At 38.9% G+C, this 27,366-nt stretch overlaps 1 long non-coding RNA gene across 1 annotated transcript in view; it reads right to left on the bottom strand.

Annotated features, from left to right (window-relative positions):
* LOC129350310 (uncharacterized) overlaps nucleotides 1-27,366 on the bottom strand; it is a 49,014-nt gene that overhangs the window by 8,784 nt on the left and 12,864 nt on the right. Inside the window, exon 3 of the long non-coding RNA XR_008603668.1 lies at nucleotides 25,839-25,981. This is a non-coding gene — a long non-coding RNA (uncharacterized LOC129350310). The remainder of the gene's footprint in view (nucleotides 1-25,838; nucleotides 25,982-27,366) is intronic.

Here is a 27,366-nt window from a genome sequence, read left to right as displayed (position 1 = left end):
TGATGCATTACTTACACCGGCATTACTGCCGATGCTGCATGAAACCATTTGGACATTTCATGCTCCCCTTTCTCATCAGTCATGAATAAGATCCCAAGATATTTAAACTCTTTTGCTTGGGGCTGAAGCTCACCCCAAACCCAGAGGGAGAGTCCACCAATTTTCAGCAGAGAACCATAGTTCTTAGATTTGGAGGTGCTGACTCCCATTGTGGCTGCTTCACACTCAGCTGCAAACCACTCCATAGTGTGCTAAAGTTCATTGTCTGATACAGCTAACACAACCATATTTATAACACAATCAGCTTTGTCTTGACATCTCATCTATTAAAAATTAAAGAAGCATGTTGGGCTCTGTGCGGACAATACACAGCTCTTCTTTGGTCATACATGGGTCGGATGGCTAGTAGCAATGACCCTGGTACCCCACACTCCAACAGCACCCCACAGAGTCCCTCGACCGATTATAACAGATATTGAAATCTTTCATCCATTCCTCACACTTTGGCTTTACTGTTTGGAAGTTTTGGGGGAAAAAAATAATTGTAAAACCCTCTAAACTGCTCAGATATCAAGTATTGCTCATATGACATACTCATACACAACACTTTAACATGTGACAAAGGCTTTACAAATCTGCTGTGTCTTCATATGGTTGCAAAGCTATAACTGGAATATTAGACAGAGGTTAGCCAGTGCTGACTTCTCATATGTGGTGTCCCTTTGAGTGTAAGAGACAATGTTTTGCAGGATGACTATGACAAAATTTAAACAGCTCAAAAAGTTCTCGGCCTCACCCAAAAACAAGGGATGTAACGCCCATTTTGGGACATAAATGTAGACTATAAAACCTTAAATCACTGTGCACAAACATTCAAATTTTTATCATCATTTCATTGCAAGGAGAGGAAAGCTTGGATTTGGCTGCTGTTTCTCCAGGATGATACGTCCACAAAGCATCAGAAGCAGAGGAAGTCAAATGAAGTTTTTAACTATTGTCCCATAAATCTTACTCAACCTGTACCGTCTGACTTCTATCTGTGATCCAAACTGAAATCTCACTTGTGTGGTCACCATTTTAAGAGTGATGATGAAGTTATCCATGCTGTTGAGGAGAATCTGCAGGCTCAAGATGTGACCTTCTTTCATGAAGGGATAGCGTAGCTTGAACATGGATGGACCAAGTGCATTGACGTTAAAGGAGAGTATGTTGAAAAATAACGCAAGAACAATCCTTCTATTGTGACATTTCTGGTGAGGCCAAGAAGTTTTTGAAGAACACTCATACATTTAAAAAAAAGTGGGGATTAAAAGTATCAGCGCAGTTTGTGATGGCTGTGGTTGAGACACGTATTTATATCTGCACTGTCCTCCATTATTGTGTGACTGTAACAAACAATCTGCAGCTTTACAACTACAATGAGGCATAATCCAATGCAGGTTACTCAACAGTAAGCAAAAGCTGTAGAAAGGTAGCTGGAGGTTCACATAAGGTAGTATATTAACTCACTAGTAACAATATTGATGGATATTAGCTCCATCTTAGAGGCCTGTGCTCAGAAATTTCCCAGCCAGACAGGAAATGGTAAGTGAGAGGCAGCAGATGGGATGAAAATAAATAAATAAACTCAAGCTTCACGTGTAATGAGCTGTAGTAGACATCCACGCAGTACAAAAATGCATCATTCAATCCTCTGTCATTCATTTCAGCAGTATGAAGGAGAAAACGCACTTAGACATCAACATCTGTTACCCGACAAAAAAAAAAAAGGGTCTCATTGAAGATGACATCCAGTATGGTCATACACTGGATCCTGAAAATGTTGTGAGCACACAGTTAAGCAGATTTCAGAAGCTGAGCTACACAAACTCCTCTCCAACATAGAAACCTGGAAAGTAGACAGACTACACCAACACTCAGGAGACAAAACTCCACTGCACTGTTGAAAAATCAAGACACAGACAGACAGAAGGAAGACCACCAACTGTTAATGTTTGAATATCATCAGTGAATAAATTGTGCATTAATTCTCATTTCTTTTGGAGATTTTTTTTGGAAATTCGCTAAGAAATTGTGTTATGTTTGAATGTAAATGTGACTGCTGTATTAGATGGCTCTATCTAAATATGCTGACAAGCTAAATATGAACTATCTTTTTCCAAATTTCCAAACTCCATCTTTAAATCTAAATGATTACAGACAAAAGCGTATTTACTATCATATTGTTTTTGCTAAACTGAGTGAGAAACGTTTTTTAGACCGTGAAGTAAACATGAGTCTGACCCTGAAGTTCTTTACGTCGGCTTCACCATTGCAGTGTATTATCTAACTCTCAAGTGCTTTTTGTTGCTTAATTAGTTAGTTTTAATCCACCTTTTTCTGATGGCAGGCAGGTGAAAAAAATATGCCCATTTAATTCGATAAATGTCTTTTTAATGTCCGTTCTGGTTGGTAGAACAAAGCAAAAACAGCTTAATTTATTTCCACAACAGGCATCACAAAGTGTAAAGAAAACTCTTCCTCCTCCGCTTCAAACTTGAGCAAGATGTGAGACTGAATGTGTTGCAGGCTGCAAAATAAATAGCCAATCTGTACGAAGCTGTAAGGATCTATAATTTGTCTGCTGTCTAACATCATTCTGAGCTCTTCATACAGTAATTGATCCAGCAGTGTGTTGTCTGCTAATGCTTGTTTGTCTGAAGTTCAGTCCAGGGGACAGCTGGGAGTTCACATCTGTCAATGAAATAACTCCAATTATGGCTGCAGTGCACTCATCCATTTCCTGTGTTTGTATCCTGTCTGTTTTTTTTTTGATCCAAAAACCACACTAGCCTTTTGTTTTCTGCATTCAACTTTAAATTGGGGAATACACAGCTCGAGGGCAATGCAGCAGTACTGTTTATGTGTCAGATGCTTTTGTTTTAGTGCTGAATGTACATCACCCTGATGGCAAACTTTATGTACCTCCAATTTAGGATAACATCAGACTCTTTTGGCAAGAAAAAAGTGCAATCAAATGTCTGCATCTATTACACTTTTATTAAAATGAATGTGATGTGAACACAAAATTCAGGAAAGGAAGAAGTGGCAACCTAATAAAACTGGTGTATTGTTGCTATTTGGACGCACCATATTGTGATTATACATTCCCTCTGGTCACACACAAACATAGCCAGCTCAAAAATAACTGTTGCATTGTAGCACATCTGCAACATCACTTTCACTTTGTCTCACATTCAGGTAAACTACGGTAAATGTTATGAGTGAGAACAGGTCAACCAAAGAAAACAGGTATTTCTCGGCCTCAGTAACACTGCTATGCTATCCTATGCCTTTTAATGTTGGTGGTAACATGCACTCCACTGACTGGTAACAACTGGTCAAGTCCCTCTGGCGTTTAGCATCCTGTATGCTGTCATAGTTGGGCATTCGAAACACAGGAGGGAGGACCCAAATGCAGAAGGACAGCAGATACAATAAATATGATTTGATGAAGGCAGACAACAGGCAAGAACAAGAATCCACAGCATGAAAGACTTAAACAATCCAACAAATAACAGGGGAAGGAGTGCTGCTACTTTACTAAGGAGATGATGAGGAAATGGGAAGCAGGTGTGTGAGCGGAAGTGGAGAATCTGGAGATCATAAGTTACTGCAGGGTCAACTAACTGGATGAATGAATGAATGAATGAATGGATGGATGGATGGATGGATGGATGGATGGATGGATGGATGGATGGATGGATGGATGGATGGATGGATGGATGAATGAATGAATGAATGAATGAATGGAGAAGACAGTTTGAGGGCATCTGGTGGATGGAGATAGAATGGCAGGATTCATGACATATTCCCACATTTACCGTGTGTATCAAGCATATGACTTCATCGACATTTTGAACCAATCATATCATTTGAATAAGTTATATTAAGTTACACTGAAGAGAACATCAGGGGTGGCACCACACTACATAACTTTTTCCTCCATCATACTCTCGTGAAATGTGGATAAGCTGCTCCATCATCCCATCATGAACCCGGTGTTCAAGACCTTCTCCAATGAAAATCATTTTAGGTTGTCAACACGTCCAGATGCCGTTAGCAGACTAGCTATCAGTCATATCATGTACAAAGTAAACAGTCATGGCTGAACATTTCCACTTTGAAACTGCAGTCCACCAATGGTACTCTCAAAAACACAGACTGAGACGACACCTCAGGAATCAATCACGTCAGCTTGCGAGGGGAGATTTCAGTATCATTATACTTCTTCAAAATGTTTCCAGTTTGAACATGTTTGACTGAATTAGTCCAATATTACAACCAATGTTTGATCAGATTTGTAGGTGAGCCGGTGTGCAAAAGCTGCAGTTGGCAGAGGAGGATGAAGACTGTGGGGACTTCTAGTGGAAGCAACTCATTTGAAGTCAGGGAGAGACTTCATCATATGTTCACGCAAAAACTTTGAAATATGTAACTTTGGTACACATAGAGGAATTTTTAGTTGTTTCATCAACAATCCAGGAGAGTCTCTAAAGATTTTTTACATTGACTTTCAAGGTTTTGCATGTTCTTATCCTTTTTTTTTCTAATAATAATTTGAAAATTGCATCACTCTTTTAGCATAGAAGTATACTAAAATGGAGAACAGAAATTTTTGTGAACCTCTGTGAAACCAGAAAAACTGATTTTACCACACTGGTGTTCCCCTAAATCTCAGGGAAGGTGGTTGCTCTTAGCTGTATATGTGGTGACATAAATAAATACATAAGCTAAATATAAAATAAATGAACCTATCAACTGATTTGTGCATATTGACATGTGGTTATTTCACCCGTACATGCATTCTAAAAACAAGTGTGTTACAGAGAACAGAGAACTCATTTGTCTTTCAACTGGAACTTGTAATTTCTGATGAAGATGTCTAATTTTATGTATTTATTGTTATCACCACTCACTAAAGCAGACATGTTTGTGTGGATACTTGGATCAACCTCTTTCAACCTTCCTCCCAAATTCTCTACACATTAATGTTTTTCTTTTCATGCACGAAAGCATACTGAAGCTGGTGAGATGCGATGTAAGAAAAAGCCTTTCTGAGGCTCCTAAAAATACAACACAGACTCATCAGGTAAGTTACAAAATAAATTATCAGCTCACTTCGGCAATGAGTCGATCACACAAAATGCACCTGAGAAAATAAATGGATGGTTTTCTGAAATTGCACAGTATGTGGTAATGACCACTTAATGTGCCACTGACAACTACAATCCAATGCATTACGTTAAAAAACAAGAAAACAGTGTGTCGCAGATGGGAGAGTTCAATGCGGAGCCGACAGGAACAAAAACACTCAGGGTGGGAGGAAATGGAGAAGAAACAAGGCGCAGTATGTGACAAATAATACAAAGAGCTCACTGGCAGAGAAGGCTGGAGCCCAGTCGGCCCTGAATGTTGGACTCACACACTTTAGATCTCTTCCTCCAGGTATAAACTAAAAAAAGTTTTGACCACAGAAAAAAACAGGACTGTTTGCTCACATTAGTGTTAAGTTATTTTAATGGGTTCCCAACCACATTTAAAGGTCCCATATTGTGTCTCTTTTCAGCAGATTCATCACACATTACACAGTGCGTTTTCTGTTCAAAATACTACAAAGACAGTTCATTTCACCAAAATTGTAGATAACTCCTGGTTTTAGAGCTTCTCTAAACTTTAGCTCTGAAAACCAGTGAGGTGCTGCTACTCCCACCCCCTTCAGGAAGAAAACTGTCTACGTGTTTGAGCTGGACGACTATTGATTAGTTAGGTGTTATATAGCCAAAAGTCCATTTCTTACTGGATTGTAAAGCTGGGGGGCTAGAAGAATTTCAGAATTAAATGTCTTTCTATCCTAACAGCTTATATTTTACGCCTCCAAGTTTCTAGCCAACCACAAAACACAATAGAAATTGGAAAATTTGTACATCTTTTCAGGTGAGTATGATTTCATTGGAGAAAAAGAATTAATTTTGAATTTCTGACCGTGTTGCCTCTTGAGTTGAGTAAGTTGTTCAATGTCATGTCTTTTGTAATATTTGTCTGTTTATTCTACATATGCTTTATGCCCAATGACAGCTAATTGGATATTCACTTTCCTTTCATTTTGTCCTCCACAACTTGTCTGGCTTTTCATTATTGAGTCACCTTTTAATCATTGCTTATTTAATCCTCTTTTCCACACAACATAAGTGATTTGGAAATTGGTAAAAGTGCCCAAAGCAAAATCCATTAGCTGATGTTTCAAATGTCAAACAAAGAGGTTTTTAGTCTATGAAGTAAAAAAAAAAAAAAAAAAAAAAAAAAATACTGAAAGAATAATCATTTTACAAAAACTCTGAATAAGGTCTTGCTGTTAAACTGTTGAGCATTAGAGAGAAATGGTAAGAATAAAAGTATTTTCTGTGTTTGATTATGTGGAACTGATAACAGAAAAACAATTGTCTACAATTCCCTCCATTGATTTATATACACTACCGTTGAAAAGTTTAGGGTCCCTTAGACAATTTCATGTTTTCCATGAAAACTCAAAGTTTCATTCATGTGCTAGCATAATTGCTCAAGGGTTTTTCTAATCATCAATGAGCCTTTCAACATCATTAGCTAACACAATGTAGCATTAGATCACAGGAGTGATGGTTGCTGGAAATGTTCCTCTGTACCCCTATGGAGATATTCCATCAAAAATCTGTCGTTTCCAGCTAGAATAGTCATTTACCACATTAACAATATGTAGACTGTATTTCCGATTCATATAATGTTATCTTCATTGAAAAAATGCTTTTCTTTCAAAAATAAAGACATTTCTAAGTTACCCCAAACTTCTGAACAGCAATGTAGCTATTAACATTAGCTTTCACACCAATTGTGACTTTAGTTGGGATTTTTTTTCTACTTATTGTCACACTTATCCAGTTGTAGCACACCAAACAAACTCTTTAAAGCTAGAAAAATGTTAAAACAGCCAGAACACACTAAAAACGCCAAAAAAAAAGTAGGACAATCTGCCAAATGTTAATTAATAAGGTGGTGTAGTTGGCCAGAAGGAACAGCTCTGAGGAGTACAGTGAAACTTCATTTGCCCTCCTCCCCCTTAAGCAACTGAGAAACTGAACTGAGAAGCTCAAGTTTTGTCAGTGAAATATGTAACTTATGAGAGGAAACTCCATCATTACTCCCTCTCCCATCCCACGTTTTTCTATCAGGTCCACGTTTCAACCCTTCAGGTCACATGCCTGCTTCCCTTACGTCAAGACTCCTGCTCCCGCTGGTCTTCATACATTTAAAAGCAGCTGACAGAAGATATATTTTATTCTCAGATATCTGTGATGTGCAAATGTGGCGCTAGCCTTCGAGGTAATCATTGGTTTCTGCTGAGGATCACACCTACACAAACTGTTGCATCATGCATTATTACTATTCTTTTGAGGAGTTTGCATCTCACATGTGCAACGGAGACAGCACACAGCAGGGGCAAAGCAGCTAATTTCTCATGTATAAGACTGAGCACATCCAAAGGTTAAATGGCTGCACCTATTTATTGACTTTCAAGTAAACGCTATCAGCTACGGTTGTACAACAAGAGAAAAATGGAAGACATTAATAGTCACATGCTGCAGCGATCTCTTAGCTCAGCGATATTGGCCTCAGGCTGCTTGGTGTATGTGTTGACCCTTGCCAGAGATAGTCAATGTGCGAACACTAATCCTATTTCCCTACAGTGGGAATGAGAGGTCTTGCTGGAGACATGGTTATTGTTGGGACAAGATAGGGATGTAATTCACACACATACATACATAAAACCTGCCATAGAAAACTAACCAAACTCGCACTGGACAAACACCCAAATAGAAATTCATGTTATAGATTCAGTTTTCAGGTCATGTCAAGATCTCTGTGGTAATGTGTATTGTATGTGTTGCATTTCTTTCAAGTAAAGGATTCAGAAGTCTTTGCCTTGACAGTGTGTGATAAGAACAAAGAGCTTGTAAATTAAAGGCCTGCCATGTTATATGAGACAAATACAATCTGGGTAGAATGTAGAAAGGTGCAATGAAGCATGCTAATGTTTTAGGGTGTTAGCATGTTTGCCAATGAGCACATTAGAGAACAACGTGGTACAGCTGAAACTCAAGGGAAGCTTATTAGACTTGCAGGACATGAACCAAAGTGGTGATAGATTCAAATTTAAACTGATGATATTGGAAATTTAAAGTGACACAATTACAAAAGTGCATGTAATTATGATTAATTCTGAGGGGATGTGAATGTTTGAGCCAAACTTCACTGGAATCCATCCAATAGTTGTGGAGACATTTGATTCAAAAGCACTAAAGGTGCTGCTGGACTAAAAGTCGAGGGATCAATGAAATGACTCATCTAGAAAAAATGAAACTCATAGTATCGCATCACATCTTCCAGTCCAGACTGAAGCAGCAGAATGACCAATCACTGTCTGTTGAGCTACACTGCTAGTAATGAATAAACAAACCTCAAAAGCTGCAGAGTGTGATCATAGGGTGTGATACTAGCTCCATGCTGGGTTCTGACTGGCTGTCCAGTAGACGGTGGTCTTCGCAGAAGCTCAAATGTGGTATTTTGTTCATAAATTTATGACAAAAATATCCAGATTTGCTCATAATTTCATAAATGAATGTTTTTCCTCTGAATATGCATCAATCAGCCCCAACATTAAACCCGCCCTACTGCTAAAATGGTTGTGGAGTCAAGTCAAATTAGGATCTGATTAGGAGTTTGAGGTTGTGTCAGCACCTTGGGATCTTGGCTGTGTTCCTCAAGCTGGTCTTGAATAGTTTTTTTTGTGGTGAGACATATTATCCTACTGGGGGAGGGCACTACTGAAGGGGTGCTACATGTCACAGTAACATCCACATGAATGTCAGAACAAGGTTTTACCAAAAAACATTGCACTGTAACAAGATGATCAATAGCATTTACTTCATCTGTCAGTGGTTTTATTGTTGTGGTTGCTCGGTGTAAATAAATAAATGTATTACTGAGTGAGCATCAGTAATTTATTATTTGTGAGTTGTACAAAACTGCTGCAAGGGCACTGAAAAATAAAACAAAGACAAATGTATCTTTCAGAGTGAGAAAATGGGCTGCTTCAGAGCAGCTGGTGACCCCTGACCACAAGTTCAAATAGTTACTGGAACGCAGTGACACGGAAAAAGAAAGGGCAAAGAGGGAGATAAGGGCAGGAACATCTAACCAGGGAGGAAAAATCGTAAAACATTTACATTTTTGTTTGCTTGTGTTTCACTTGAATTAACTACAAGCTCACTATTGCCTTGTTAATCTGTACGTACACTCATGTACAGTATAAAGCAAATCACAACAGATTTGCAAAGCATGATGACCTATATTGGTAGATCTGAGGGGCCAAAGATCAGAGAACACTCAACAACAAACCGGCGTCTCATTCCATCTCATTGCATAAAACATGTGAGGCTCGACACTTCGTTTTTATATAGGGTTTATATAGGGTTAGGTTATATATATTTCCCAGTGTCAAATACAGTTAATATGCTGCACGTAGCTTCACTTCTGGCTCTAGGTTCTGCACAAACTGATCACCTTCAAGTCACAGAAAAGTGGATCAGAGCAGCAGTGAAGGACTTGGCTGAAAGAGGCAAATGCACAACATTTAGTTCCGACTGTGTGTGTGAACTCATGCATAGGTGTTGCTTGAACATGGACGTTTGTGTGCATGTACTGGATGTTTATGCGGCTTTACTGGTGTGAAAGTGTGTGTGTGCGTTGCTGTATAAGTGGTCACCATTTCTCTAATGGCCAGTGAAATAACAGGAGTGGAACCCACAGCATGGGGCAGAGAACACACACACACAAACACACACACACACACACACACACACACACACACACACACACACACACACACACACACACACACACACACACACACACACACACACACACACACACACACACACACACACACACACACACACACACACACACACACACACATATACAAGCACCAAAAGTGAGATCTCCGTTAAGGTCGACAAAGTTTTCAAACTAAGCTTGTAACTTTGGCGTTACAAGCTGAAGTATGAACCCTCACTGAATTTCAAATATTGTTTTTTTTAAAGTAAACAAATACAAATCTGCAGGGAACTCTTCTCTACATGTTTGGCACCAGTGTTACATTATGTCTGATTGGCTGACTTCGGGCTACTGTTGCATTACTTCTGCTTGGGCGACTACAGAGTGTTAACTTGCATACGCCTAATGTCACCAGTGTGGCTGTAACAAGCCAGCTAACTGTTTGTAATGGCTGCCGGAATGGGACAGAGAGCACAGATTTGGCTAAACAGGAAGAAATAAAATGTAATCTGGTTTTATATGTGCACCAGTGGAGACATGAGGGCATAAAATGTTTTCTTAGGTGTGCACGTTCCAAAAAATTAAAGCTATCACAGACTGGGTCATTTGTGGTGTTGCTGGATGTGATTGCAGCATCACAAAGAAATCAAAAAAAAAGGAAAATGTTGTGACCTGGCAATCCAGCAATCAGCCACAACACAAAGTGATTTAATGGATGTGCGGAGGTAGGAAAGTAGGTTGGACTGGACTTTCTCTTTCGAGTTGTCTTTTTTTTCTTTATTTTTTACAGAACTACTTCCATCCATCCATTTTCAATACACTGCCTTATCCTCATTAGTGTCACGGGACTGAACTATTTGTATCAATACTTGTGATTACATATGAGTGCAACACCAAAAATGTTTTTGAGACTGTCCGAGCATTTGCATCTTTATACCCATTGTAAGTCTATGTAGCCCACTTGAATGAGCCAGTTGGTGTGCTTTGGAAGTTAATTTTACTTCAGTTGGGTTCTGTAAATATACACAGATGTGTATATGACAGTGTTTGCATCATGCTTGTACACTCATCAACACTGCACAACAATGTACAGTACCGTTCAAAAGTTTGGGGTCACCCAGGTGATTTCATGTTTTCCATGAAAACTCAGACTTTTATTCAATGCTTTTCTTCCACAAATAAAATTTCCAAGTGACCCCAAACTTTTGAACAGTAGTGTAAGTGTTAAACATCTTTTCCCAAACTCATTTTCTCTATATGTTCCAAAATACACCTAAACAATATGCCTGTCATCAACAAGAATAAATTACAGTAAGTATTGTGGCTCCTGTTTTCATATACTGTTTTCAGCAATACACATGGTAAGGCTAAGCAGCGTTACTCAGGCACCACTGCAAGGTCAGTTTAACAATCAGATGTTAGCTTAGCTGCTAGCACGGCACTTCGAACAACTCACTTTTACATGACTACACAATATAGGGAGAAATAACCAAATTTCCCTTATCCACTGTGACCCTCAGTGCTTAATTCATTAATGTGTACATTGTAACTAATTTTACTGCTTGCTTACCTGTAAATGTACACAGACGTAGCGATGCTGTTTCTATCATGCTCGTATTCTCATCAACACTGCACAAGAACGTAAATGTTGCGTAGTCTCTCCCCTGACAGATAGCGCTCACACACACATTTAGTTGTGATGAAACTCAGTCACAGACCATGTCTGCGTATTCCAGTTGGAGCACAACAATTACTTATGGCACGGGGTGGATGTCCACGTCTCAACAATAGTCCTCTCACATCTACAAAGACACAAAAGCCGTAGACTTCTTGCGAGTGAGTGCAGTCATAGACTGTACATAGATGGTTGAAGCCTCCAGATGGCCATAATACGAAGCGAGATTAGCAGGTTAGTGAGGTCTGCTGAGCCAAAAGTCAGAGTTTTCAGTATCATGAAGGTGGCTTTCTTTTTTTACCTGGCTGAATCACCATGGTAACTGATGCTGCAGAGCTAACCTGGTAGGGGGCAGTTATGTTCAAAATTTCAGCTTTAAATCGGTTGTGAGAAGCGTCTTCCTTTAAACAAAGCCTTTCCTGATGATCATCTATGAGCAATACCGATTGTCAGCTGAAGGAATATGTTTTATCCCCAAACAAGTTGAGATGTATGTTACTAAAACCACTGAATGAAGCCATATTGTTCCACTAGCACAAATTATGTATTCCAATGCCACGATTCAGTTGGTGATGCAAAAAACACAAGTGTGATTTTATGTTTTGTCCATTTACACTGCTGCTGATTAGAAAACTGATCATTCCACTGGTTATTTACCACAGAGAATACTCAATCAGTAATATTAATTTCACTTGGATTTGGCCAAAAATTAAATTGATATCCTGCATTTTGGGACAGTGTCAGACCTAAATGGACTTTAATTCAATATCATGTTTAAATATATGACGTTTTAAGTTGAACAGCTCTGATGTGTGGCTGTCTGTTAGAAATAAACAGCTGCATTGATCTGTAAAATAAAGATATTAACACAGGGTTAACTGAATAGCAAGTATGTTGCAATCTTTTAAATAATTCTGATAATGAAAGCAGACTTTAAGTATCAGGTGATCAAAATATGAATTCATTTCAGAATTTTTAATTTTACCATGCACACAAACATCAGGAGGAAAACACTGGACAATTAGTTTCATTGTTTTACATTTTAACCTAACACAAACAATACAAATTAACAGAGTGTGTGCGTTTCTTTTTAATTAAGGATTCATTGATTAACAAACACATTGTGTCAATTCAGATTAGGTGAATCAAAGTGGGGCTGCTTTGTGTTGCCAGTCTGCCCTTTGCAGCAAGTTTTTCTTCACCTTCATCCAGTTTACTTTTAATTTCATGCAAACAAACATATTTGGGGGGGAAAAGATAAAAGAACTAAAAAATCTATTCTAATTAAGTTATGTTAGCTTTGTTTCTCCATCGCAAACTCAGTTTCTTAAAAGCCACTACTTTCCTATCTACCACTTCATATTCCCTAACCAGCCTTAATATTGTCTGTCCACAAATCAGACATTTTTGTGTATTTTGAAGCATTTTCTGTCAGCCTAATGTTCAATGCAAGTTATATGAAGCCCATACTTGTGCTTGTTAGTGTGTTTGTTCTATTTTTTCCATCCACAGTTTCTCCCCTGACAAAGCAGCCAGACTATTTTGTTCATCAGCTCCTGTTCTGAGGAGTGTTAAATTGCCTGAATACCGAAGCACACATTAGTGGGAGACAACACTTATTGTGGACAGAGTATAACAAATGTATTAATAATGGAAAACGACATTTGGTTTACTCATTATGAGTAAAGAATGATACGCAGTGGAGCCCTGAAGTCAAAAACTGTTCTCTTAAAAGCCCAGTTTTATGTTCCCTTGTTGGCGTTTGGTACAAAGCAGCTCCTGCAAACAGGTATTTTCCACAAAGTGATGGTTACAGATCCCTTAATAAAATGAACAGGATGAATCCAGAGTGCGCTGAGCTCCCAAACAGCAAACAAAGCATGTTTTATTATGTCCGTAACTCAATGTACAGATCATTGAGGATGCACATAAATTATTACAACAACACACACTTACACATTTAGACAACACTAGTGAGAAAGAGGACAAAACTCTTAGATTGTAGCTGTTATTACCAGCTTTTAATGGTTTCTGTGTGTGTTTGTGTGCTGTTTTTGCGTGTATGTGTGTAATTGCAGTGTTCTCAAGAGGTTGCATTTACTTGTCTGTGTGCATGTGTGTGTGTGTGTGTGTGTGTGTGTGAGTGATGTGCATCAGTCATCAGTCAATAGGGCCAAGTGTGTGTGTGTGTGTGTGTGTGTGTGTGTGTGTGTGTGTGTGTGTGTGTGCGTGTGTCTAGGCTTTGTTTAATGTCACTGTCAGTGCTGTAAATTGACCAACACCCAGTGATCCTCCTGTCCTCTCCAGGCTTTCCTGACTAATTAAAAATACTCTGCATTGGAGAATGGATTACTGCAAAGGGCACACACACACACACACACACACACACACACACACACACACACACACACACACACACACACACACACACACACACACACACACACACACACACACACACACACACACACACACACACACACACACTCGCACACAAACACACACACAATGAGGCACTTTATTAATTTGTGGCATGCATGTGCACCCTTTCTGAAGCATCCACATTGTGTCTTTGCAGCTGGAAAGGAAAATGTTGCTAGTGACATTAAAGTAAATTGCTGCTGGCGTTTGAATGTAGATTAGAATGTTAATGCAAGCACCTTTCGCTCCCTGAGATACACATCCAATACGCATGTGGGTGTGGGTGCAATGCAAGCGATGGCGTGGGAGTGGGGAGAACAACAATACGACTGTGTTGGTGTGAGAAAACAGCGAAAAGGAGATTAGGCACATGGAGCTGCTTGAGCACATGTGAGTTCCTGTCAACTGACATTCAGAGGTCTCCCCATCTCTGCCTCCCTCTATCAGCCGGCCATGTGGACCAATAAATCTCTACGTATCCTCAGAGTGGGGTGTTTTATTGAATGCCTGCTGCACCGCTGAAGGAAAACATCAGAAGCAGTATGAGGGAGACCCAAAAATAAGTGGGGAAAAAAAACCCATCACAGCTAACTGAAGGAGAGTAGTGCAGGCGAGCTTTACTCAAAACACCAGTCAATATCTGGACTGGTCTGCAGATGGCAAGGTTTAACATGGCGAGAGCACGGCTACTATGATATAATGAGTTGGGCGGAGAGAAGGTCCGTTCAGTCATTCTCCTCTCTGTTCAGCTTCTATCAAGTCTCTGCCAAGTACAAGACGCTGTTGGCTGTTAACAGGAGGTAAAGGGAGCTATGAGTAGCACTTTAACAACAATAAATTGTGTTAATTTTGGGATGTTAGAGTAATTATTATAAACAAACATTTCCAATCACAGACACTAAAGGCAGCTTTGACTGGCCTGAGTGTTGCTTTATGGGTCACAGAGTCTCCAAGCAGTCAGATTTGCAGATAGTGACATAGGATACTAGCAGTTGGTAACTTGCAGCTTTAGTTTCAGTAAAAAAGTAGCAGTTGCAAAGTAAAACAATGGGTCTGACTAAGAAATAATAAGGTGTGTGAGGTGTTCATGCATCAACCATTCACAGTACGATATTGATATAAACTTGCATTGCCTTAATAGTGTTGCTTCAGATGAGTAAAGATTGATTTTACTTTGCTTAAAGCTCATTCTTTTAGAAAAGGTCCTTTAATGCATAGGTTGGAGTATACTTGCCATGTAATTCCTAATTTTTTGCATATTTCCCACACTTTAATGTTTAAAATCATCAAATAAATGTAAATATCAGGCAAAGACAACCCAAGTGAACACAAAATGATGATTTTATTTATTAAGGGGGAAAAAAACTATTCAAAGCTACGTGGCCATGTATGAAAAAGTAATTGCTCCCTAAACCTAATAACTGGTTGGGCCGCCCTTAGCAACAACAACTGAAGTCAAGTATTTTCTATAACTAGCAAAGAGTCTCTCACATCACTGTGGATATATTTTGGCCCACTCTTCGTTGCAGAATTGTTGTAATTCAGCAACACTGGAGGGTTTTGAGCATGAACAACCTTTTTAAGGTCATGCCACAGCATTTCAATCTGATTCAAGGCCTGACTTTGACTAGGCCACTCCAAAACTTTCATTTTGTTTTTTTAAGCCATTCAGAAGTGGACTTGCTGGTGTGTTTTGGATCCTTGTCCTGCTGTAGAACCCAAGTGCACTTCATCTTGAGGTCAGGAACTGATGGCCAAACGTTCTCCTTCAGGATTTTCTGGTAGAGAGCAGAATTCATGATTCCATCAATCACAGCAAGTCGTCCAGGTCCTGAAGCAGCAAAGCAGCCCCAGACCATCACACTACCACCATGTTTGCTGGTATGATGTTCTTTTTCTGAAATGCTGTATTGCTTTTATACCAGATGTAAAGAGACACACATCTTCCAAAAAGTTCAACTTTCGTCTCGTCAGTCCACAGAAAATTCTCCCAAAAGTCTTGGGGATCATTCAGATGTTTGTTTGCAAAAGTCAGACGTGCCCTTATTTTCTTTTTGGTCAGCAATGGTTTACACCTTGGAACTCTGCCATGGATCCATTTTTGCCCAGTCTCTTCCTTATTGTTGAGTCACGAACACTGACCTTAACTGAGGCCATGGAGGCCTGCAGTTCTTTAGATGTTGTCCTGGGATCCTTTGTGACCTCCTGGATGAGTCGTCGCTGTGCTCTTGGGGTAATTTTGATCGTTGGTCCATTCCTGGGAAGGTTCACCACTGTTCCATGTTTTCTCCATTTGTGGATGATTACTCTCACCATGGTTTGCTGGAGTCCTAAAGCTTTAGAAATTATTTTGTAACCCTCTCCAGACTGATAGATGTCAATTACTTCATTTCTCATCTGTTCTTGAATTTCTTGGGATCTTTTGGATAGCACTTTGTTGCAGCTTTTTGAGACCTTTTGGCCGACTTCATTTTGTCAGACAAGTTCTATTTAAGTGATTTCTTGATTGAACAGGTGTGGAGGTAATCAGGCTTGGGTGTGGTCAGTGAACAATGTGATTTGCCACAGTTATATCATGATTTAACAATGGGGGGCAATTACTTTTTCACATAGGGCTAGGTAGGTTTGGATTTTTTATTCCCTTACAACATTAAATCATCATTTAAAACTGCATTTTGTGTTTGCTTTGGTTATCTTTGTCTAATGTTTAAATTTGTTTGATGGGTCTTAAACATTCAAGAAGGGGGCAAATACTTTTTCACAGCACTGTAGCACATAAATAGTAGCTGTTTTGTTCTATTTTGCTGGTAGTAACATAATTTGCTACACTGTGTTCAGAAAGTTTACAAAGAACTTGTGGTAGATGATAGATAATTAAGGAGTGCCTTTTTAAACTGATTAAAAAAGCTAAATTAAAAGAAGACTCCTCATCTATCACTTTTGTCAAGTAGGGTCTGGATATTTATTAAAGATGAGGGCCCATTTTTGTAGGACAAACCAATTTGTTTTTACACTTTTCCGATTCAGGAGCATCCAAAAGACGACACTTACTCATTTAGAGATAGATTCTCTCCAAATATCATCTAATATTTATTAAAACAGTTGCTCTCAGTACTTGAAGAAAGAGGCTACAAGTGAAATGGCTATAAATGTGAAGTTATAGATATTATGAAACCTCAAGTGTCGGGTGTTTACATTAAGACAAATATTTGTTGTATTACAAGTTTTGTACTCGGAATTTCAAATTTAAATAGGCAAATTAAATATCTCATTAAATATGAGTTAAATGCATCCATATTTAATACAAAAATGTGTAATCAAACGCCTCAGTGTGTGTTTTGAATGTTTCCTTTTCACTAGTCTTAAAGAAGAAAATCTCAAAATTCACCTGTTCAGGATGAAAACTAATTTTTTTAGCCCACTGTGTCTTTCCTTGCCTTAAAGTTTAGAGCATTTTAAAAAGGCTTCAAAATGACTGAAAAATATTGTGTGGGAATTTCCAGGCAGTGACAGGGAGACATTCCCTGGATTGTTGTATCCTGCTATTTCAAATATATCAAAATATGTAACAGTGAAATTACGTGTAGCATATTATAGCTGTGAGAAGGGAGACAGAACTGGCAGTTATGGGTTTTTCTACATTTCTTAGAGGAACAGTAGGTCCTATGAGTCTTTTATCTCGGTGAAAGTGATTTTTAGCACAACAGTCATCGTTTAGAAATGCTCATTGAGCAAATTAGATGATGCAACATTTACAGTATTATCTCCAGAATACATTCAGGTCAAAGCTTTAAGCCTCGGCTCTATCTTCCACACCCTGGCAGTTTATGTGCTTATTGGCAAGACTTTGTACTGCTGTCATGGTCGCTTCCACATTAGTTGCAAATGCACTCAACAGCGATTTGCCAGTGCAGAATCATTTTCTGCTGAACCTTCCAGTTAGAGAACCAAGAAACACATTTTGATAAGAAAACAGAGAATATCCCATCTCTGTGTGCAATAATATGTCTATTTTTGGTTGTAAACTTTAATAGTTTGTCACCAAACCTTCCAAGTTGGTCGAAAATGAAATTAAGCAGTACCAGATTTTTTTAATATTACTAATTTCCTGCAGTTTCCCCTTTTGATTGCTCCCTACCATGGTGCTGAAAACAAAGTCAGATGGACTCTAGGTCATGTAAATGTTGTGCATTGCCCTGACCAAATGAACCCCATTTCTTTTTCACATTTACTGTGAGTTTTCTTGAGGCTGACGGACACTGCTGGGCTCTCAGTACTTTCCCGGTCCCCTGCAGCTTCACCTAGAACTGCAAAGAGGCCAGCTGTCGTCTGGGACTGCAGGGAGGCAGCGAGTGGCGAGCTTTGGTGTTTAAAGAGGCTTTGCACAAGCTGAAAGGAGCCTAAACAACTCCTCATCTCTCCTGCAGGGGAGCAGAGGCGGCAGCGCTGTGCAGAGAGTGACAAGTCAGCAGGCTGAAAGAAATCGAGCGCTGACCAGCGAACAGCCAAACTGCTACCACTGAGAGGCTGCAGCCTTCACTGTGTGAGGGTGCGGTCTGTGAACTCGCCTTAGGGGGAGTCATAGGGTGACCAATCGTTTGACTCCGTTCAACCTGTGCACTGGGTGAAAATGAGGCTGGCCCACTAACCCGAACACACACAGTCTCCCTTCTCTTCTCTTTCACACATACTGACATACAGTGGTGGAGAAAAGTTTTCTGACACCCTTAAAATTTTACACAATTTCAAATATTATCATAAAATATTCACGAAAAAAATCTTTTTTGTGTTTCAAAAAGCGTGGCTGCATTAGACGGACACAAACAAGAAAAGCACTCAGAATGCAGTACTCTGCCAAGACTGTTCATTCCCTGACCTGGCACTGAGAACAGGCGTGTTATGCATGTGTACGTTATGAACAGATACCGCATCGCCTGACCTACACATGTCTTATACATGTAGCGAACGGCGGGAATTGATGGGACTCGGAAACACTCCCGCAGTTTAAATAATTGTTCCTTGTATCAGCTCCAAAAAGTTGACAGCAGTGGATTTGTAGTAGGATCGCAATCATGTGACCATCAGCAGGCAGCTAAGGTAGCGTTCGCTTGTTGCCATGGTTACAGTGACGCCATGCCGCTATCAGACGCCGTGCCACCCACATCTTGTTTTTTCTTCCAAGCTGTTGGTTCGTCTGTATTTCTGCAATGTATCCAACTGCTGAAGGACTGCATCTGCATTTCCTGACTATCTGGTGGCAGCTGTACCCTTCTTGGCTGAGAATCTGGATCTTCAGGCATGTTTCCTGCATTAGGTTCCATGTTTTAGCCATTTTTGTCTCTGGAGAACTTTCAAATGTGCTGGCTTTATATAGACACTAAGCACAGCAACAAAGATTGTGTCTTTTAATAGAAAGCATGACCTTCATTAGTGGATCACTGGTACTAAAATGACCCAATACTCAAAAGTTCTTATGTATTTTTATGGAACCAACCAATTTTAAGTTTTTAATGGCTTTTTTAGGATTTGTTTAGTATTATGGCTGTGACTGTACTAAAAGAAATTGCACTTGAAGACTAAAGAGTGACTCTTAATGCAATATTTCACAAAGGCATGCTGTGTCCGAAACCTTTTCTCCACTACTGTACACAGTGTTGCAGGCTAATATGCCCATCTGAATTCCTTGTGTATCCCTTATTTAATCTACATCTGTCACAGAAATCACAGTCGTAGCTTTAAAAATAACGTAAAAAAGTTCAATCACTAAAAGTTGAGGTTGATACGGTGGAGAAAGATAGTGATATGGAAGGCTGTTGAAGAGGTAAACAAAATGAAGTTAATCTGAGTTAAGTGGCACTGATGAAAACAATCAGATTTCTAATACGAATCTCTGACCTTCACAATAAACTGTTTTATCATAGATGAAATAATTAATTTTCCTTATTCTGCAAAACAAACAGCATAAACTGTCATCTGAATGTTAATATGCCTGAGCCTCAGTCTTCACATCCTTGTTTATTTTTCCTTTATTAACATGATTGATATTGGTTGATTGAAGAATCCAACCTGATGTTTGGTGGAATGTGACCTCATTTTCCTCCTCTCCTGCCTTCATCTCTCTTTATCCATATTTTCTACCAGTGGCCATCAAACTATGTAAGTCCTCCCCCTCTTGCAGGAATTACAGCTTTAACATTGGATGCTTAGATCTTAACATTTATATCAATATCATTTACTTTTCTCAATAGTTTGTGCAATATCAGTTGTAGTATCATGTGTAATGTTATTTTGTTTTTCCCAGTAAAAATCTGGCAAAAGAATTTCTTTTTATCTTATTATGTTTCTTTGCTGCAGCTATTCTTCTTGTACAATCTAACAGACTGAATCTTCCCTAAATCACAGCAAACACAGATAGGTCAAACTGGCAGATTTGGTTTTAAGTGATCATTTGAAGATCTGACTGAACTACTTAAGGATAATCAAAACTGACTCTACATACACAAGATCTTAGACTGAACTATCGACATTATAGGTGAGGTTTTTCCCTCCAACAAAGGTGCATTGTGTTGTACTGGTAAATGCAATGTTTAACAATAAAATTATCAAATAAAGATAAAAGTTTTTTTGTTTAAACCTGGCTTGAGTAGATCTTGGTTACTGTGTTAAAGGTGGAGTTTTCTGGAGAATTTTATTCATAATTTGCCAAGTAGCATATTTACTTAGCACAGCCAGAACCCCAACCCACCATAACTAGCCTCCCTGCTTCACAAGCCAATAAGAACTTCATCCAATTTCTACACAGAATCTGAATGATGTTCTTGTTCCAATCAGCACACCAGAGCAAGATATGAAGAAAAATCTTTACTTCCATCTAATCCAAAGTGTAAATTAGAGAGTAAATTGCAGCCTTTCTAACAATGAGACAGTAAATGCTGATTTATTGATCGTTCTAAAAATTTTCAATTGTAGCTCAAATATAATACAACAGAAATGACGCACAGCAATGGATTAGTCATTCTTGTCATGGCAATGTGTTTTTTAAAGCAATTTAAATGAATATAGTCGGGCCATAGAACAAGGAGCTCCTGCACCGTTCCATTGCGATCACTCAGTTTATGGGCAGACGCAGTTGTACATTTTGATGCAGTAGCATGATGCATAAGCAGAAAAACAGTGGATCTTATATGTATAGTTACAGTATAAATGTTGTGTATGAGTTTCATAGTTAAAGATATTTTCTACCTCATCTTGTTTCCTGTCATTTCTCTACTGTTTGCAATGAAAGCATGAAAATGCTCCAAAAATAGCTTTCATTCTGTGCACCACTCAGGAATAAATTGGATTTGAATTCCACATACACAGTCCCAATGAAGCAGATTAGTTGAGGCTTCAGCAAGAAGGAAAAAATTAATAGGTATTATTGATTAGCTTTCATTGTTGCATGTCTAGTCAAGTTTACCTGTCTTTATATTTCACTTATTACATTAGAACTTGAGTTTGTCTTTCAGTCAAAATTAGCAAAATTTAGGTGAAAACTATGATCTTCTATTAGCATGTCGATTCTACTTTAAGTCAAAAAGAAACTGGCTGACAGTCACAGGACAACTAGTAAAAGTTTTCTAACTCAAGCCAAATTTTTTGTATTCCTCAACTTCAGTTGGTCTCTACTGGTCTTAAAACTACAGAATCTATGAAGACTTTTGCTGAATATTAAAGTCAAAATTTTGACGTGAATCCTCTGAGTTTTTCATGTGATCGGAATAGTAATGAATATTTCTAATGCTTTTATCCATGATTTCCTTAATTCTAAGATAATTCAGTTACATACAGTGAAGTCCCCAGCAAACAGTATTCAACCTGTGCTCATCAACTTGTTTGTCCAGAAGAATCTCTCTTTCACTGTGTAGTCTTGTTTGAATGTTGGAGGAACAAAAGGAAAATCAGAACCAACAGATCAGGCCAAGTGTATGAGCCAAGCAGCAGTTTGCACCTTGTGTTCAACAGACCATGCAACACTGATGTCTGACTCACAAACTGAAATCATTCTGCGGCCAAGCAAAAGTGCATCATTTTCATTTTTGTCTTTGTGCCGCTTAAACATTTCTTGTCCACTTTTTTTCACTTTGAAGTGGAAGCTCTTCATCTTGTGTTTGAAATAGGAAAGAAAGAAATTTTATTCAAATTATGTAGCAGAGTTTACCCTGCTAAATCTAATCGAATCTAACGCCTGGATAGATACAATAAATGCCAACAACAATTCTCACTTCAAGGCAAAATAAGCCACCTGTTTTGACTGAGCTTAACTGGACCTTTGCTTCTTCTTTATGGAAGAGGCTTTTCATATAATGTACACTTTTATTTTTAAGAGAAATAGGTGCTGTTTCCCCTTTGTTTTGTTTTTTCTTTTTTTCTGGTTGCACTAGCCATGTTGCCATGTAATTTTCAAGTGAATTAGTAAACTTCTGCAGTGAAATGGCTTCTTTCCATTAACTGCTTTGAAGCAAATAAACTAGGCTATGTAGGGTGTGACAGTATAGACTACTTTAGACATGACTCCAAAAAAGAGAGTAGAAGAAGCAGAAAACAAACCACTTGTCTAAAAAAAAAAAATCATAAAAATCCATTATGTGCATTAACACTTCTTACAACAACCACCTTAAGAGTAAAGACCTTTATGCAAAATTGCAGCATTATTTTTAGAATTTTGCCCTTCCTATTAGTTTTTCTAATGTAATATGTCACAATTTGCATATAAAAAGGTTATAGATAACTTGTTATGCCATTGAATACTGTTTATTGCATCAGAAAATGTCTTGTGACTGTGTAGAAGTTACACAATGACTACAACCCATAGCGACATGCTGTGACTTGTCCACAGCTACAGATGGGTATACCACAACAGATAACTGACAGCTTCTCTCTAACTGGAAATTAACATATGATTCAACCCCTACAGCCAAGCAGACATTGGCTGCATGTGATTGGACTGAGGACTGCACAGTGACTCAGTGGTTAGCACTGTCCCCTTGCAGCTAGAAGATCCTCGGTCCACGTCCCGGCCTGGGATCTTTCTGCATAGAGTTTGAATGTTCTCCCTGTGCATGCGTGGGTTTTCTCAGGGTACTACAGCTTCCTCCCACAGCCCTGTGATAGATTGGTGACCTGTCTAGGGTGTCCTCTGCCTTTGCCCTAAGTCAGCTGGGATAGACTTGAGTCGCCATGCGACCATACTAAGGATTAAGCGATGGATGGATGGATGGATGGATGGATGGATGGATGGATGGACTGGAGGCTCTCTGCCCCTGGATTTCAAACCAGACCAACAGGGCTGATCGCTCAGAAACTTCCTCTTTCGTTACCAAAACCAGTTTAGCGAAATGAGTTCCTCAAAATATTTGAGGAGAGAAACAAGCTGCTGAATCTGTCTTCATTTTAGATTAACAACAGTTAGTTTAGAAGTTTTTTGAAAGTTTTCGTGAGGCATTGGGCCCATGCTCAATGTTCCTCATTTGCACAAAGTAGCCGAGACCTCAGCTTTATGTAAATAAGAAGCAGCAACGCAATGCCCTGTGGCTAGAAACGCAATCAGAATGCATTGGAGGTATCTCACATAGACAATGAATATTTAGTGCTAAAGTGATGGATCCTGTGAAGGGAGTGCTCTCCCTCAAAGAAAATCATCATCAACCATCAAATAACAGATGCTTTTCCTCCTACAACAAATTCCCATTTGATCAATTGAGACAACGGACCACTTCAAGATCTCATGTATCTAGCTCACTGAGTCCCTTGCCTGGTCCTTCAACTCCAGCCACATCTTCAAGAAAGAAATCAGCAAAGACAGTTGTCTCTGAGGAGGTTGAAGGGCTTCGGGGTGGAAACCTCTGCTGCTGCACTATAGAGAGCCAACTGACTGGATGCATCACAGTCTGATTGGTTAACCTGCCTGCCAAGGACTTCAATCTGCTGCAACGCACTGTCCGTACTGGCACCAAGATCGGTGATGCACATCTCTGTTCCCTTCAGAACATTTGACCTGCTGTCTTAAGAGACACATCAGAGACTCCAACCACCCACCTAGTGTTCTTTTCTCACTGTTGCCTCTGGGTAAACACCACATGCAGCATCTCTGCACCATTCAGAGGCAGTTATGTCCCACAGCCCATCAGGCCAATGAACGGCAAGTGAAAAACATTCAAAGCTGTTGGATTTGCATATTCCATTCTGCATTTGCACTCTAAGCTCATTTGCACAACTTACATTTTGCACATTTTTAACAGTGAAACTGCTCTTTATAATACTACTTGCTACTTGCTATTAACGATTATCTATTATTGCTGTTTTAAAAAGCTTGTATTTTCATTACATTTTTTTAAACGTCTTTCAACCTTTGCCTCAGTGTTTCTTCACATGTAAAAATAAAATGACTGGAACTTAAAGTTGACAGCGAATACATACTGAGATCTGCATTACCATCTTTGGACCCTTGAGGTGTAGGAAAGCCGCTGAGATACATCCGGCTTGAAGTCAACAAACCATTATTGACAGCCAAGATGGAGCAGGGACTGGCTGTTATCCAAGGCTGCCTTGTGCCTTCATGAATATCCATTGAGCCATTGATATAGTGACTCTGTGGTATTTTGCCATGAATAGGGATACTATAACGTAGGTTGCCAATTTCTTCTGCCAAACAAACAGCTTGTTTTCTCAACCCTCAGATGCATCTTCTGCTTGCCCAAAGCACTTCAGCAGTCATTATGTTTCTGACATCTGTGATTGATTATATTAGTTGAATTTCAACCTTAAGCCACTGATTTAGAATTGCAGTTTCAATGAGTAAAAGGACAGATTTTTAAAAGGATGGTCAAAGCAGCAGTGGCAGAGATGTCTTGACTCTGGATATGGTTCAACTTTTAAAACTACTCAATCCAATATTTCCTAGAATGCAACCAAATCACCCTTTGTATCAAATATCCACATTTTTTAAACAGTTTCAAACTAAAACTGGCAAGCAAACTAGAAATATATCTAAAGCCAAGCACATCTACTTATGACTGGTAAAACAGATCAGATGTCTGGCCCTTTGAAAAACTCTGTACAATTTATGCAAGACACTTCTACAGGAATAAATAAACCTATTTAAAAGTAGGTGACCTTTCTAAGGTCATAAAGTAAAAACCCATTATCTACCTTTTGTGTAGCAATGTCAGGTTTATCTAAATTGGTTTATTGGCAGTTTATTACTACATCAACAAGGTTAATACTCTTCATCCATGTCACAGCGACTATAGAACAATGTCTAGGTTGAGTCATGAAGTGGTAAAAGATGTTATATCAACTTAAAATAGAGAAACTTGCAATGTAAAGTCCAGCCAAGTGCAGTAACTGCAGGTAGCATGAGAGTGTACTTTAACTGTTCTGTTAGTAATCCTCTGCCCATCATGGGCTAACAGAGTCAAACACTCACACCTAGGGCCACTGTAAAATCATCGAATAATCTAACATGCCTGTCTTTGGACTGTGAGAGGTTCAACCCAGGAACCTCATTGCTGTGAGGCAACAGTGCTAACCATTGTGCCACAGTGATACTAAATCTACACTCACTAGCACGTAATGACAAACTGAAAAGAAAAAAAATGTACAAAGTGATACTGCAGTACAAGTATGTATACAGATGATAAAGGTCTTTACATCTCTGTGAAAGAGAGGTAAAGAGGAATGTAAAGCTATAAGGACGGATGCAAAAAAGAGCTGCCTTGTGGTTTGCAAAGTATCTCTAAAACATAGATTCACCAGAAACTGTATCCAACAGTAAGTGACTTGCAGATCATACCTTTACTGCAGTGTTTAAGCAGGCTTCACCAGCACCCACTTATGGCTGGTCGGGGTCAGCAGCAAAGACTCTGGAGACCATCCTGGAAGATCCTTGTCTTCAAAAATTCTGAATCCACTGAGCATCAATCTGGAGCTGCAGGTCTACAAAATAATTAAAAATAAATGTGCTAACTGTGTTAAGTGTTTTTAACTTGTCCAATGTTCATTTTGCACTTGGCAATAAAAACAAAAGGATCCTCTTGCATAAATTTGGTGTAGTACACGTTTAATGGAAAAAAGTCAATCCAAATTGACTTTTCTCTTAATACATTATACAATATAATTTTAAAAAGGAGTGTTGTCCTGTGTTTTTTCCTCTCCAGGGAACATTTCAGCCCCACAGCTTAAACATTTATGTAATTTTCAATGTCTTTTCTCTGTTATGCATGCATAGTGTACATAAATGTGTGAGGAAATCTCTCTTTAGTAAGTGAAGTGCTTACAAGTAGGTCAGGATTGGACATCTGCCTAGTTTATGTGTATGAGAAGGAAGGTAACAGAGAGAGAGAGAGAAAGCGGTGACAACATTTTTTTTTGTGTATTTCAACAAACCTTCTGTTTTTGGGATTACATAAAAGCATTTAGCCTGCCATGTTCCAGGCTTTACAATATGCTACAGGCTTTTGTCAGACTCTATAATTAATGTTTTCATTCAAAGAAAAGCATACTGATGTCGCAAATGACTCATGACAATTAACCCTGTCGTGCTGCTCTGAGAGCAAACCTAGTGGCTTTAAATGTGAGTCACACCATAGGCCCTTTGGTGCAGCTCCATTTCCAGGACTATTGAGCTTTGGAGTGAGTCATTGGTGCGTCACTGGAAATAAAAGAAAAAAAGACTTGGCAGAATGCTGGTATTCAATAGAAGGCCTTAATCTCTAGTTTTATTATTTGACAGCAAATGAGAGCTGAAAACATTTCCTCAATGTTTCATGACCCAGCCGCAGAGGTTAACCACAGTCGTGAAATGTCAAAAATTCATGGTCTTTTTTTTTTCACCCACAAAACACTCATATTTGGCAATACAGTGACTTTGATCTCAGAGCATGAGATGGTTTGCCTGTTTTTAATCTTAACTCGAAGGGTATACAAGCCAAGGAACAAATCAAAGCAGAGATGGAAAAAATGCATGCAACCAGTGAGAGCTTGGTAGGATCTGTAAGAATCAGGTTGATAAAGAAGAAAAGTACAGTAGGGAAGCTGCAAAACCAATGTTTTTATATTTACAGCTAATGAAATGTGTAATGTGGCATGACTTGCTTATAATGGTAAACCCACAGAGAAGCATCACCTGACTCAACTCTGTGGTACGTTTTAATGTCCTTTAGCTCATAGTTTTGGGTTTGCACAACATCACACGAGACTAATCATAGGCTTGGTTCAGTCAAACAGCAGGAAGACAACTAGTTGAATGCATTTGTTGACGAATGTAAGCTGTACCAACTTTATAAAGACATGTTAGTGTAATACTGTCTCCTAAAAATTAT

Source organism: Amphiprion ocellaris, chromosome 13 (genome assembly GCF_022539595.1).
Source record: "Amphiprion ocellaris isolate individual 3 ecotype Okinawa chromosome 13, ASM2253959v1, whole genome shotgun sequence".
NCBI lineage: Eukaryota > Metazoa > Chordata > Actinopteri > Pomacentridae > Amphiprion > Amphiprion ocellaris.
Note: the sequence above shows the minus strand (reverse complement) of the source record. Positions and strands in the feature narration are given on the sequence as shown.